A 13,996-nucleotide genomic window follows, 5' to 3' on the forward strand; every position below is an offset into this window, starting at 1 on the left:
CGAAATCTCAAGGGCTTGATCTAGAGCTTGCCTCCTGTTGTTTGAAGTCTCAGGGACAGCAAAGACTTCTCTCTGCCAGCACCTGGAGTCTCTGGAGAGACTCCTACTCTGCCCTGTGGTGCCCATCCAGTTCCTGGGACCTTGAAAGGAGAAGCTGGCAGCCTAAAGACAAGAAAATCCACGTACAGAGCACCGTGCGGGGAAAAGATTGATGCAACTCTGATCTGCGGGTGAAAAAACGATGCGCTGCCGGCTCCGCAGCTGAGAAAACGACCCTCGCAGGAAACGTGACTGAAGAATGGACGCACGGAGCAGGAGAAACGACGCACAGCTTCTCTGACGGAGGCCGGGAGATCACAACCTGCGCTGGAGGGATTTCCGATCATCGTGCGGCTGGATTTCCGACTCACGTACCGCCGTGCGGAGTAATTTTTGATGCACACCCGCCCATGTGGGGTTATTTTTGACGTGCACCAGGTACATTTTCACGCTAGCAGCGCTAGTGTGTGTTTAAAAATACTTAAAGACTCTTTTTGCATTTTTATTGATAACTTGACTTGTGTATTGTGGATTTTTGTCATTTTGGTCTTGTGTTATTTAGATAAATATTTCCTATTTTTCTAAACTGGTGTTGTGTCATTTTGTAGTGTTTTCATTAAGTTACTGTGTGTGTTGGTACAAATACTTTACACCTAGCACTCTGGAGTTAAGCCCACTGCTCTGCCAAGCTACCAAGGGAGTAAGCAGGGTTTAGCTGAGGGTGATTCTCTTTTACCCTGACTAGAGTGAGGGTCCTTGCTTGAACAAGGGGTAACCTGACTGTCAACCAAGGACCCCATTTATAACAGGGATGATCTTAAAAACACAGTTGACCGCAATGGAGTTGCTGCACTACTTCTCTTGGACCACTCGGCTACATTTGATACGGTTGACCATGACATCCTAATTCAAAGACTCCACGAAGCCAGCATAGAAGGGACTGCTCTCGACTGGATTACATCCTATCTCCAAAAAAGATCTAATATCATCTATTCATCCCCCTTCTCTTACAAACCCTACCTCACAAAAGCAGGGGTCCCCCAAGAATCAATCATCTCACCTTTGCTTTTCAACATCTACATGATATCATTACCAGAACTGATTAATTATTTTCATCTCACATGCTACAACTATACAGATGACACACAAATACTGCTTGAATTAGAATGCCTCAAAAACATTGAAAACTCAGAAATCTTCAGTTGCCTCAGAGCCGTTGATCAGTGGTGACTGGAAAAGTTATGACCCACTCGACGCCTGGCCTGACGATCTCTGACCACCTCCTCAATTATCCAAGGAAGTAAAAAACCTTGGAATCACCATGGACTCCAAGTTAATTATGAATGCCCAAGTGGACAAATTAGCATGAACAAGCTTCATCACCTTAAAGACTCTACGACGCATCTTCCCGCACCTCGGATTTCCACACAAGGTGCAAGCTACTATCTCGCTTGTATTATCTAAACTGGATTATGCCAATGGCCTCTACCATGGATCATCTCTATATATTATGAAAAAACTACAACGTATTCAGAACTCCGCAGCCAGGTTACTATTACATGTAAAGCCACAAGCCCACATCTACCCTGTCTTGAGAGCACTACACTGGTTACCTGTTGCCAAAAGATGCACTTTCAAGCTGCTTTGTATCACCCACAAAGCTATACATGGAACAGGACCGCTTTTTATCAGAAACAAAATAACCAAATACATTCAACAAAGAAACCTCCGCTCAAGATTGGCACCCCGCCTTAGATCACCACCGTGCAAGAAAAAGACTATAGGTGGTACATCCTTCTCCGTTCAAGCAGCCAAACTATGGAATTCATTACCACCAACTGTTAGAGCCACAGATAACTATCTTGTCTTCAGAAAACTACTTAAGAGTTGTCTCTTTCCTTCATAACCACCATATTCAAACAACTATGGACTGCATATGCCCATGTTGATAAATCATTTTTTTCTGATTATGTGTATATTCTAGTTATATATAGTTCTTTAGAAAATATGTATCGCTACTATGTCATAACAATAAACTACACACACACTCTTTAAACCTGTTTAACTAAGTATATTTACTCATGGGTTAAATATGTATATGTATGTACATATATGTGTGCATATGTGTGTGTATTCATGTGTGTATGTATGTGTGTCTGTGTGTAAATATGTATGTATGTTATTCTATGCTTAACATGTTCCTAGGTCATTGCATAACTCCTAGATAAGTTGTTATTTTATATACTTATGAATCCCTGCTCTCATCTTGTATCACACTTATCTACCCATCACAATATGTCATGTCATCAATCTATCCTCCATTCCCACTCTGACTCATCCCAAATCCATTCTACTACTTTCATCTCCTAAATAACTCTGCCTAAGCTCTTCCCTCCGCTTCCACATCTAACTCACACAAACCTCACTTTACTACCATGATCTCCCAAACAACCCTACTATATTCTCCCTCATTTATCGCACCCTGCTACTATGATCTCCCTAACCCCTTCCACAGACTCTTCCCTCCGCCCTCCTCCCTTTACTCATCCCAAGTCTAAATCCTATTACCGTAAACTCCCAATTAACACTTCTGGATTCTTTCATCCTCCACCCCTCCATTACTCCGGTCAATCTAACAAACTCTCATATCGGTGGCTCAAATTAACTCATAATAATACTAAAACTGTACTCATAGTTCCCTATACTAATACACCACAAATTCTTGTTGGGTTCCGGAGTAGCGTGCTACTCGCCAAAAAGCGCTTTGACGCCTCATCAGGGGTAGTAAGTGCTATATAAATACTATTACAATACAATACAATGTGGGCAGCTGAGTGTTGTACATTTTTACATAATCAAGTAACTGTCCTCTTCAAATTATTGGTGTTAAAGTTGTTTACCTGGACATGTCAAATACGCCATTACAGGGAAAGGGAAAGAAAGAGCTAAGGTGTGAACTTTGGATTTCAAAGCAAGGATGATTATTTAGAGTCACCACTATAGTTTTCTGCATGTCAAGTAAAAACTGAAAAGGACTACCTTAGAGAACAGAGGATTTAGGGGCTGATTTCAATCTTGAGGGACACGTTTCTCTGTTATAATGGTGACGGATATCCCATACACTGAAATTTGAATCCTGTCGCATATATTTGGATTTACATTTTTTGGCGAACGGATATCTGCCTAAGGGCCTGATTTAGATCCTAGCAGAGGGATTTCTCCATCACAAATGTGACAAATATACTGTTTGCCGTATTATGTTCTCTATAGGCTATTATGGAATCGTAATAAGGCGGATAGGATAGTTATCAAATATGCGACTGAGTCAATCACCTCTGCCAGTATCTCAATCAGGCCATAAGCATAAAGAAAGTTATCGAATGGAATGAAAACTTGTACTGTACACACGATGCAACACATGTAAGGATTAGGTAGAGCTACAAATAAACTATTGCATCCTTCAATGTCTGATGAAAGTAGAAATTAAGGGGGTCATTACAGCATTGGTGGTAAAAGGCGCTTACCGCCGTGCCGAAGACCACCAATACACTGCTGCGGCAGCGGGAGACCGCCACAGCTAATATGACACACATCACGGAATCCGCCGAAATTCAGACACCCACACAAGTCCACCACACCAAAGGTCAGCGATAAATATGCGGAAACAAATCCTCCACCTCCACGCCAACAGAAACATGCCCATGCTATTACGACCCACGAATCCACGCGGCGGTCTTTCAACTGCGGTATTCCATTGGCAGTACACACAGCCGCGCTCAAAATACACACACCTCTCCAAAACACCTGCTACTCATACAAACACCACTCCCACACATCTAATACAATATAAAACACACACTCATATCACCCACAAACCCCTACGACCACAAATTAGAGACGAAGTCCAGAGAGAGACAGCACAGAATAGATAATACCATCACACAGAGGCACACTACACCATCACCCACAGAACATCCACGCACAAAACACTACATACCACCACACCCACCACACTCATCACCACATACACCACCCCACACATCACACACACCACCCCATGTCACGCCAAAGACACCCCCGCTTCTCCGAGGAGGAGCTCAGGGTCATGGTGGAGGAAATCATCAGGGTAGAGCCACAGCTATTTGGCACACAGGTACAGTACACATCCATAGCCAGGAAGATGGAGCTATGGCAAAGAATAGTCGACAGGGTCAACGCTGTGGGACAGCACCCAAGAAATAGGGAGGACATCAGGAAGAGGTGGAACTACCTACGGGGGAAGGTGCGTTCAACGGTATCCAGGCACCACATCGTGGTACAGCGGACTGGCGGGGGCCCCCATCTCCTCCCCCACAACTAACTACATGGGAGGAGCAGGTCTTGTCCATCTTGCATCCTGAGGGCCTCGGAGGAGTCGTCGGAGGAACGGACACTGGTAAGTCTAATCTTCACTATCATATCCCCCACCCTACCAGCATGCTATCAAACACCCCAACCCTCCCACCCTCCCCTATCACCCTTACTCCTCACTAATCTACCCATAACACCAACCACCCATCCCAACCCCAAGACCTGGATGACACAACTAAGCATGGACACCCATCACTAAAGCATGCCCACTGCACAGACCCACAACACCCCCCAACCATCACCACACAAGCCCCCACACAGGAATGCCTGCACTGGGGTTCACGCACACCCATCCATAGCACACCATGAAAAACACACATGCAATAATCATGTTCTCATACCCCTGCAGGAACCCGAAGGACCGTCACCACACCAGAGGGTCCAGAAAACACCACTCCACCCCCAGAAGAGGCCCACAGTGACGACAGCAGCTCTGCCCCACTGGATCTTGATGACCAGCCCGGACCATTGTAGGCCTCAGGACAATCGGTTCCCCTTGCACAGCCACAGCCCAACACCGAACTGCCACCCTCTGGGAGCACCAGCACAGCACCCACCCAGCGGACCCATACCTCCCTACCCAGGACAGGTCAATCAGCGGTGTGTCCACCACTACAGGGCACCCAGGCTAACCCACCACCCCAAAAACAAGGACCTGGGGGCAGTGGTAGTGGGCACACGGTCCAGGGGACGGAGGCACAGGAACACAGGGGAACTGGGAGGGGTGATGTGCGACAGAGGGAGGAGAGGCCAAGGGAACCCACTCTCCATGAGGCCCTATCCTCCATCATGGGAGCATACCACCACTCCCAGGAGACGATGGCAACGATCCTGGACAAGTTGCATTTGGGGTTCAGGGAGGAGCTCAGGACTATCGGCTCCGCCCTGTGCACCATCGTAGGGGTGCTGACGGACATTCAAAAGACTTTGAGGGACACCGTGGCACTCCAAGGGGCCCCTGACACTAGCCAGGACGACGAACTGCCCACCACCTCCGCCGGCGCTAGTGGACAGGATGCCCCGCCACAGGACCACCACACCAGCACCCCACCCCCTGCAGACGGACAACCACCATGCAAGCGGGCCCTGAGATCCAGGAACAGGACACAGCAAGATGGCAAGACCCCCGCCATGAAATAAGACTACCTTGATTGTCCCCCCACTGTCCCACTTTGTTACCCTGTCCAGATTGGAACTGCACCAGGTCCACTTCCAATGGCCAGATGTGCAATGTACCTGTGAGACTAATAGACTGGACTCTGCCATGGACATTATTCCACCATGACCTCTCCCCATTTCACAACCCCCCCTACATTTTTATACACTTCAATAAACACCCTTGAAACCTCAATAATATTGGAGTCAGTCAATGATTGTGAACTTTGTATTGTCAATTACAGTGTTAAAAAAGGTTAGCCATTGGGAGGTCAACATACCTATGTCACACATCACAAGCCTTTCGAGGGTGCAAGCTGTTGACACGTAGGTCAACACATTAGTGAAACTTAAATGGAAGGGGACAACTCAGTTAACAAATAGGGAGTGAAATGTAGGTACAGGATAGAGGTAGATGTGTGAGATGTAATATAATATGAAACATGAAATTGTACTCACCTGTGTCTCATTGAAAATATTGCTGTATGACTGACTCCCTGTTGTCGTTTTCCTCTTCATCAGCTTCATCCTCATCACTGTCCACAGGCTCCCCAGGCTCCCCCGCTGCAACAACACCGTCATCTGGATCATCCTCCTGCAGAAAAGGCACCTGGCGTGGCAATGCCAAGTTATGGAGCAATGAGCAGGCGATGATGATGTCGCACACCTTCTTCGGTGAGTAGAATAGGGACCCACCTGTCATATGTAGGCACCTGAACCTGGCCTTCAGGAGGCCGAAGGTCCGCTCGATTACCCTCCTAGTCCGCCCATGGGCCTCATTGTAGCGTTCCTCTGCCCTGGTCCTGGGATTCCTCACTGGGGTCAGTAGCCAGGACAGGTTGGGGTAAACAGAGTCCCCCAATAGCCATACACGGTGCCTCTGGAGTTCACCCATCATATCAGGGATGCTGCTATTCCGCAGGATGTAGGCGTCATGCACTGAGCCAGGGAACATAGCATTTACCTGCGAGATGTACTGGTCTGCCAAACAGACCATCTGGACATTCATCGAATGATAACTCTTCCGGTTCCTGTACACCTGTTCATTCCTGCGGGGGGGACCAGAGCTACATGGGTCCCATCAATGGCACCTATGACGTTCGGGATATGTCTGAGGGCATAGAAGTCACTTTTCACTGTAGGCAAATCCGCCACCTCAGGGAAAATGATGTATCTCCTTACGTGTTTCAGCAGGGCAGCCAACACTCTGGACAAGACATTGGAAAACATAGGCTGGGACATCCCTGATGCCATGGCCACTGTTGTTTGAAAAGACCCACTTGCTAAGAAATGGAGCACTGACAGCACCTGCACGTCAGGGGGGATTCCAGTCGGATGGCGGATTGGTGACATCAGGTCAGACTCCAACTGGGTACATAGTTCCCGGATTGTGGCACGGTCAAACCGGTAGGTCACGATGACATGTCCATTTTCAACAGGTCCACCAGCAGTCGGTACACCAGCGGATTCCGCCATCTTCCAAAATGTCCCTACTGACGGGTGCCTGAAAAGGACAACAGCAAAAAAACTGTCAGCATTCCTCCAGGTATGTACCCACAGTCATACACAAGACTACACCAGACAATTAACCCATCCGGGAAAGGTTTTGAGTGTAGGCCTCGGTATGTGTGACGCAATAGTTATTTAAGCCATGTGGGACCCTGAAATGGCGGCTGCCTGACCTCTAAAATGGGACAATGGAATTGTGGGGTAACTGCGCTGGCGTTGCACACCGTTACTGGTCAGGAGACCACCACCAGAGTCATAGCCCAGGAGGGCTCAAGTATTGTTACTGGTCAGGAGACCACCGCCAGTGTCAGAGCCCAGGAGGGCTCAAGTATAGTTACTGGTCAGGAGACCACTGCCAGAGTCATAGCCTAGGAGGGCTCAAGTATCGTTACTGGTCAGGAGACCACCGCCAGTCTCAGAGCCCAGGAGGGCTCAAGTATCGTTACTGCTCAGGAGACCACCGCCAGAGTCATAGCCCAGGAGGGCTCAAGTATCGTTACTGGTCAGGAGACCACCGCCAGTGTCATAGCCCAGGAGGGCTCAAGTATCGTTACTGGTCAGGAGACCACCGCCAGGGTCAGAGCCCAGGAGGGCTCAAGTATCGTTACTGGTCAGGAGACCACCGCCAGTGTCATAGCCCAGAAGGGCTCAAGTATCGTTACTGGTCAGGAGACCACCGCCAGAGTCATAGGCCAGGAGGGCTCAAGTATCGTTACTGGTCAGGAGACCACCGCCAGAGTCATAGGCCAGGAGGGCTCAAGTATCGTTACTGGTCAGGAGACCACCGCCAGAGTCATAGCCCAGGAGGGTTCAAGTATCGTTACTGGTCAGGAGACCACCGCCAGAGTCATAGCCCAGGAGGGCTCAAGTATCGTTACTGGTCAGGAGACCACCGCCAGTGTCAGAGCCCAGGAGGGCTCAAGTATCGTTACTGGTCAGGAGACCACCGCCAGAGTCATAGCCCAGGAGGGCTCAAGTATCGTTACTGGTTAGGAGACCACCGCAACCACCGGAGTCACAGCCCAGGAGGGTCCAGAATCTCACAGCCCCGCTGGGCAATGATGGAACGTCATGCCACACACCAATGTCAGTATCTGAACCGCCATCTTAGGCTACCGCTGAACAGGGCAAAGACCGCCATGGCAAAGCACCGCTGAACAGTCCATAGGCAGCCATGGCAAAGCACCGCTGAACAAGGCCAAGACCGCCATGGTGAAGACCGCTGAACAGGGCAAACACCGCCATGGCAAACCACTGCTGAACAGTCCATAGGCAGCCATGGCAAAGCACAGCTGAACAAGGCCAAGACCGCCATGGTGAAGACCGCTGAACAGGGCAAAGACCGTGTGGGTATGAATAGTCCGGCACATCAGGCATCGTTCTCCCATGTGCAGCTGGGATAGTGACAGGACAGGTACTTTCACAGGGAGACTCATCCAGTCTGGGCACCAGTCCCCCTCCAGAACCAGTGGAGACCTGCATATACCTGAGAGACTGTGGCTTTGCACTCCCCAGGATATGGCAGTGGGCAATCCACCCACTGTAGAGACTTGAGAGACTGTGGCTTTGCACTCCCCAGGATATGGCAGTGGGCAATCCACCCACTGTAGAGACTTGAGAGACTGTGGCTTTGCACTCCCCAGGATGGCACAGTGGGCAACCCACCCACTGTAGAGACTTGAGAGACTGTGGCTTTGCACTCCCCAGGATGGCACAGTGGGCAACCCACCCACTGTAGACACTTGAGAGACTGTGGCTTTGCACTCCCCAGGATGGCACAGTGGACAAACCACCCACTGTAGTGACTTGAGAGACTGTGGCTTTGCACTCCCCAGGATGGCACAGTGGGCAACCCACCCACTGTAGAGACTTGAGAGACTGTGGCTTTGCACTCCCCAGGATACATCAATGGGCATGGAGCCCCGTCGTGGATCTGGCTTCGCATTCATGTGGCTGAGTTGCCCCCCCTTCCCTTCCCCCTGAGGTGCCTGTAGTGTTTCTATCTGATGCCCCGGCAGTGTTCTCTCGGATTTTGGTCAGGTGTCTATTGTGGGCGTCGCCCATGAATTTTTGGACTGTTGGTGCACGGACATTGTTGTGTACATATCTGCACTACTTCTTGTTTTGTATATTTATTTTAGACAGATTTCGTGATATATATCCGTATATTTTTTAATGAGTTGTATATTGGCTAAATACAAAGTTTGGGCGCTATTCGCTTTGTCATTGCATTCTTCCGGGGGGGTTGTGGGTTGTTACTGTGATTTTTGTGACTGCATTGGTGTGTATATTGTAATATGCGAGGGTGGGGGTGTTTGGTGGGTGTCCCCGTAACTTTTGCCTCCCCCCTCCCCCGTGTCGTAGGTGCAGTACTCACCGGTATGTTCTGCGCCTACGTCGCTGTTGGTCGTAGATGAGCAGGAATGCAAGGGCAGGTAAGATTTGTAGTTCCGGGTCCATGTAGTCCTCGTTCCTCGTGGGATGTGTTGAGGTGAGCGTTTTCCCATTGCAAAAGCTGTTTCCGCCGTGTTTTTATCCACGGTGAATCCGCCCCGGAAAAGGTGGCGGATTGGTGTGTTGTGATACTGTGGGCGGTACATTGTCTTCCGCCTGTCTGTTGGCGGTGACCACCGTGCTGTTTGTCTGTACCGCCCTGGCGGGCGATGTGTTAAAGTGGCTGTCTTTGTTGGCGGTTTCCGCCAGGGTCGTAATTCCATTTTTTTGTCCGCCGGCCTGTTTGCGGTATTACCGCAGCTTTAACACCGTCCGCCAGGGTTGTAATGACCACCTAAGTCACTATCTTAGATTTTTTTCCTAGATAATGCAGCATTATACTGGTGGACAGTTGTGTGCATAGCAATGTTGCAGAAACAGATAAATTATGTACCAGCTCTGCAAGCAGATTATGCTCTTAAAACTTTTCAAAAACTTTGCAAACATTGTCTTTTTTGCCATGAACGATCCTATTGATAAACTGACCACAGCACAAATACAACACAGCAGCATTGCACATTTCATCTTCTAAAATCAAATCCACTGAGGATAGCTGTCCAACTCAGCAATGAAATCTGTGACTAGGGAATTTGTTTCTGGTTCGACGCTTTTGTTCTCAGCTCTCCAGACCTCATTCTAGCTGAGATGATCACAGGCGCAAATATGTCAAAGGAGAAAACTGCAGTTGTATCTAGAGGCTAAACACAACAGGAAGAGAGGCTTCTGTTTTAGGAGGCACTAAGTAAATCATAAAGCAATAAACGCATTTGGTTGAAACTGACTCGGGAATGGCGGGCTTTACGCACGGCATCTGCTGCATTTCGCTGGCAAGAATAGATGTTGATTGCATCTTGTAGAAATACCAGCAACACCATTTCCCATGAGGTATTCTGTGAGCAAAACCCCTGGCAGTGAGTAACGCATGATTACACTTGTATTTCAGTTATGTGAACCTCATTCACAAAATTCCTGTGGGAATTTCTGCAACAGATATTAAGTTCTCACTCACTCCAAACACACCTCTTTATCCAGTCTCATATTTGTCATGTGTATGCCTTATTTCACTCCACAAAAACTGTGAACCTTGCTGATTTATTTTCTCACAGAACATACAGTAATTGTGAAATTCATCTATCAGGAAATTCTGTTTTGGTTTTACTCTCGACTTGGGTTAAAGGTGTTCTCTGTGAAAAATAACACTGTGCGCAATTCAAGATACTGTTAGGATTCATTTATTATTTAGATTGGCAAACAGAATAGCTTATATATAGATGTGTCTCCAGGGTTGCAACTTATCATGATTGGTGCCTCAAAGGTCAATTTACTGCCTTGGTTCAAGGACTGTACGAGTTGAGCCACCGAATAGTAAAATCCGAAGGCCGCAAAGGCCCCCTTTTTTGTAAATGACCACAGCAGTGCACTGCCGCTGATGTGGAAAGAACAGTTGGGGTAATGAGCCCGCTCAAACTCCTCACCAGCACTGAAGATGGGTGCAGATTCAGCTTGGTGGACAAGAAATCAGGGAGGAGTGTCCATCATCTTGGCATATCAGGCCACGCTCCCCCTTCAGTCAAATTTCTTAACTTTGTCCAATCCCACCACGTGGCAAACTTTTGATTTGTTAGTCTCTCTTATATTATTCATGTTTCTTTTGTTCCTACTGGTTCTTTTTCACTGCTTTATTCTTCAACAAACATATTGCATGCTTTGAAAATAGATCACCTAATAATTATTTTCTCCCATCATCCAGCTCCATTAAAAGTGACATAAAAGACAGTACTGGGAAAAGACCAGAAATGACAGAACAATTTATTCACAATCTGCTGGTGGAGGGACTAGCACATAGCCACACTCAACAACAGTCATTTTAGGCAAGAATATAACTCCATCGATTTCTGAAGACTACACGATCTACCACCATTATCCCCTAAATCAGTACGAACTAAATTGTCTCTCGCCACAATTCTGAAGTGTGATTTAGCACTGGATAATAAATGTCCGATAAGGCCTAGCCCAAAATGTCATGTCAAAACATACATGTGGTGAAACTAGGAGTGTGTTACAAGGGCTTGGTAGTCACTTGATAATCCAATGTACAGGTGAAAAAATATTCTTTATTCCACAATTTTCTTCACATTATTTATGTTTTCATATGAAAACAAGATTATACTCTCTGTTGTAGCGACCATGTTATTTTCATGCAGAACGTCTTCTGGGTTACAAAAATCATACTAAACTATGCATTAACACATATATTTAGAAGTCAAGAAAATCTCATACTACGATGAATGATTACAGAAACAAACTCTGTATATATACAGAATGCCAGTTGTGGTCAAAAATCTCTTCAGACACAATTTACCCTTTTGCCCACATCAGAGCACCAATTCATATTTAACAAAATGATAAAAGACATTTTTGACAGAGAACTGCAATTAATTTCAATATGGATATGAACAACCAATATAATTGATCACCTAGGTATTTCATGTTCACCAGACAAGGTTACTTTAAAAACATCCCCTCATAAATATAGAAATGATATGTGTCAACCCTTAAAAACGAGTATGTGAGGGGATCAAAATAGTATTGTTTATGTTCAATACATTTCTGTCCCAACTGGTAAACAGTAACATCCTGATCCATCCATTAGTTTGTTTACAGGCATCAACATGTATACAGGGACCATACAAAGTGTTCTTATGATCAAAGTTCTGCTGTATCAACCAGACAACTGTAATTTCTTCATCCACCCTTGCCAATTTATTGACGGGTACAATCCAACCTCTGATAATAAATGTTTAAATAGAAACATAGCCTGCTGTTATAAAAACAAATAGACCAATAGTTTACAAAATACATGTAAACACATGTTTTGGAAAAACTTGGGAACGTAATCTGCCAAAAGTGCTGTGATCCATCAGGATAGTATAGTATAAAGAAGTCATTCATGAACTTAAAAAAGGTGACCCTCATTTTATCTGAATATTGAATATTGCTTTGTAATGGGACCCAAGAATGTGGATCACTCACACAATATCACGGTAAGCAATATCCTTGATAAAAAAAAAAAGTTGTGTCAAAAGTATTGTCTAGCATAATATCGTGCTCCTACACTTATAATGGTAAGTGCAATAATATTTGAAAAAATATATTGTTGAACCAATATCATTAAACAATGGACAATTTGTTTTTAATAAACATAGAATTTAAAGTAGAGAATGTTTAATATTTTGATCTATAAACTTTATATAATGTTTATGAAACATATTCCACTAACTTTAAAATGTATATAAATAAATACATACTTATGTAAAGTATACAAGTATATAGAAAGTACTATAAACTATATAACAGAGATCTACAGTATGTGAGTGTGAACTCTTTCTTTAAACCTAAATTCACAGGAGCAAGTACTTCTCCCTCTAAGGAACGCATTGAGCTGTTAGCCAACTCTTGCCTCAGAAAAGTCAGTCTCATAAATGACTCACTGGCAGGGAGCAATGATTTACATACCATTGTCAAAGAGAGCATAATAGACAAAAAGGCCTCTATGTTGCTTTTGACCTTCAGACAATTGCGTAGTAATGTTATCATGGCTGCAACCAATACAGTCAAGCCCAGCTCTCTTTTGGTTCTGACTCATATAGATATCCTGCTGAAACATGGAGATGCCATTGTATCTGTTTTGATGACCATTCTGTTGAAAACACTCTCAGGGTTTATAACAAGGCCAAGAGTTATAGACCAATCTCGTTGCTCCAAGGGGTCAGTAAAATTCTAGAAAACTGGTAAACGGTTACCTGACTGACTTCCTGGAAACTCATAATCTCCTCCACCAGACTCAAATAGGCTTCCGACCTGGGTGAAGTACAGAGGCAGCTCTCTTACTAGCATCAAAGGGCTGCAAGAAGACACTAGATCAGGGTGGGTCAGCTGAGAGCATTCTTCTCTATCTGAGCACAGCCTTCGATACAGTCTCCCATTCAATCCTCCAACAAAGGTTGGAGAAGATAGGTTGCACAGGAAGGACTTTAAAATGCCTGACCTGCTTACTTGGCAATAGACGTTTTCAAGTCAGGGAATGGCCTTGTCTGTTGGAGATAAGATGTGGAGTGCCACACGGCTCATCTTTGAGTCCCACTATCTTTAACATGTACCTCCGCCCTTTAGCAGACATCATCTAGTCATCAAGCCTGACTATGGTTCTGTATGTGGATGACACTCAGGAATGTAATTCATTGTCACCCAATATTAATCTAACAACTGAGAAACTGCCCATCTGTCTGGAGAAGGCAAACAAGTGGATGGCACCCAGCTGCCTTACACTTAACGGTGACAAAAAGAGGTCATGGTAATTGCAAATAACCCATCATCCTGGGATCACCTC

This window comes from Pleurodeles waltl, chromosome 10 (assembly GCF_031143425.1).
Source record: "Pleurodeles waltl isolate 20211129_DDA chromosome 10, aPleWal1.hap1.20221129, whole genome shotgun sequence".
NCBI lineage: Eukaryota > Metazoa > Chordata > Amphibia > Caudata > Salamandridae > Pleurodeles > Pleurodeles waltl.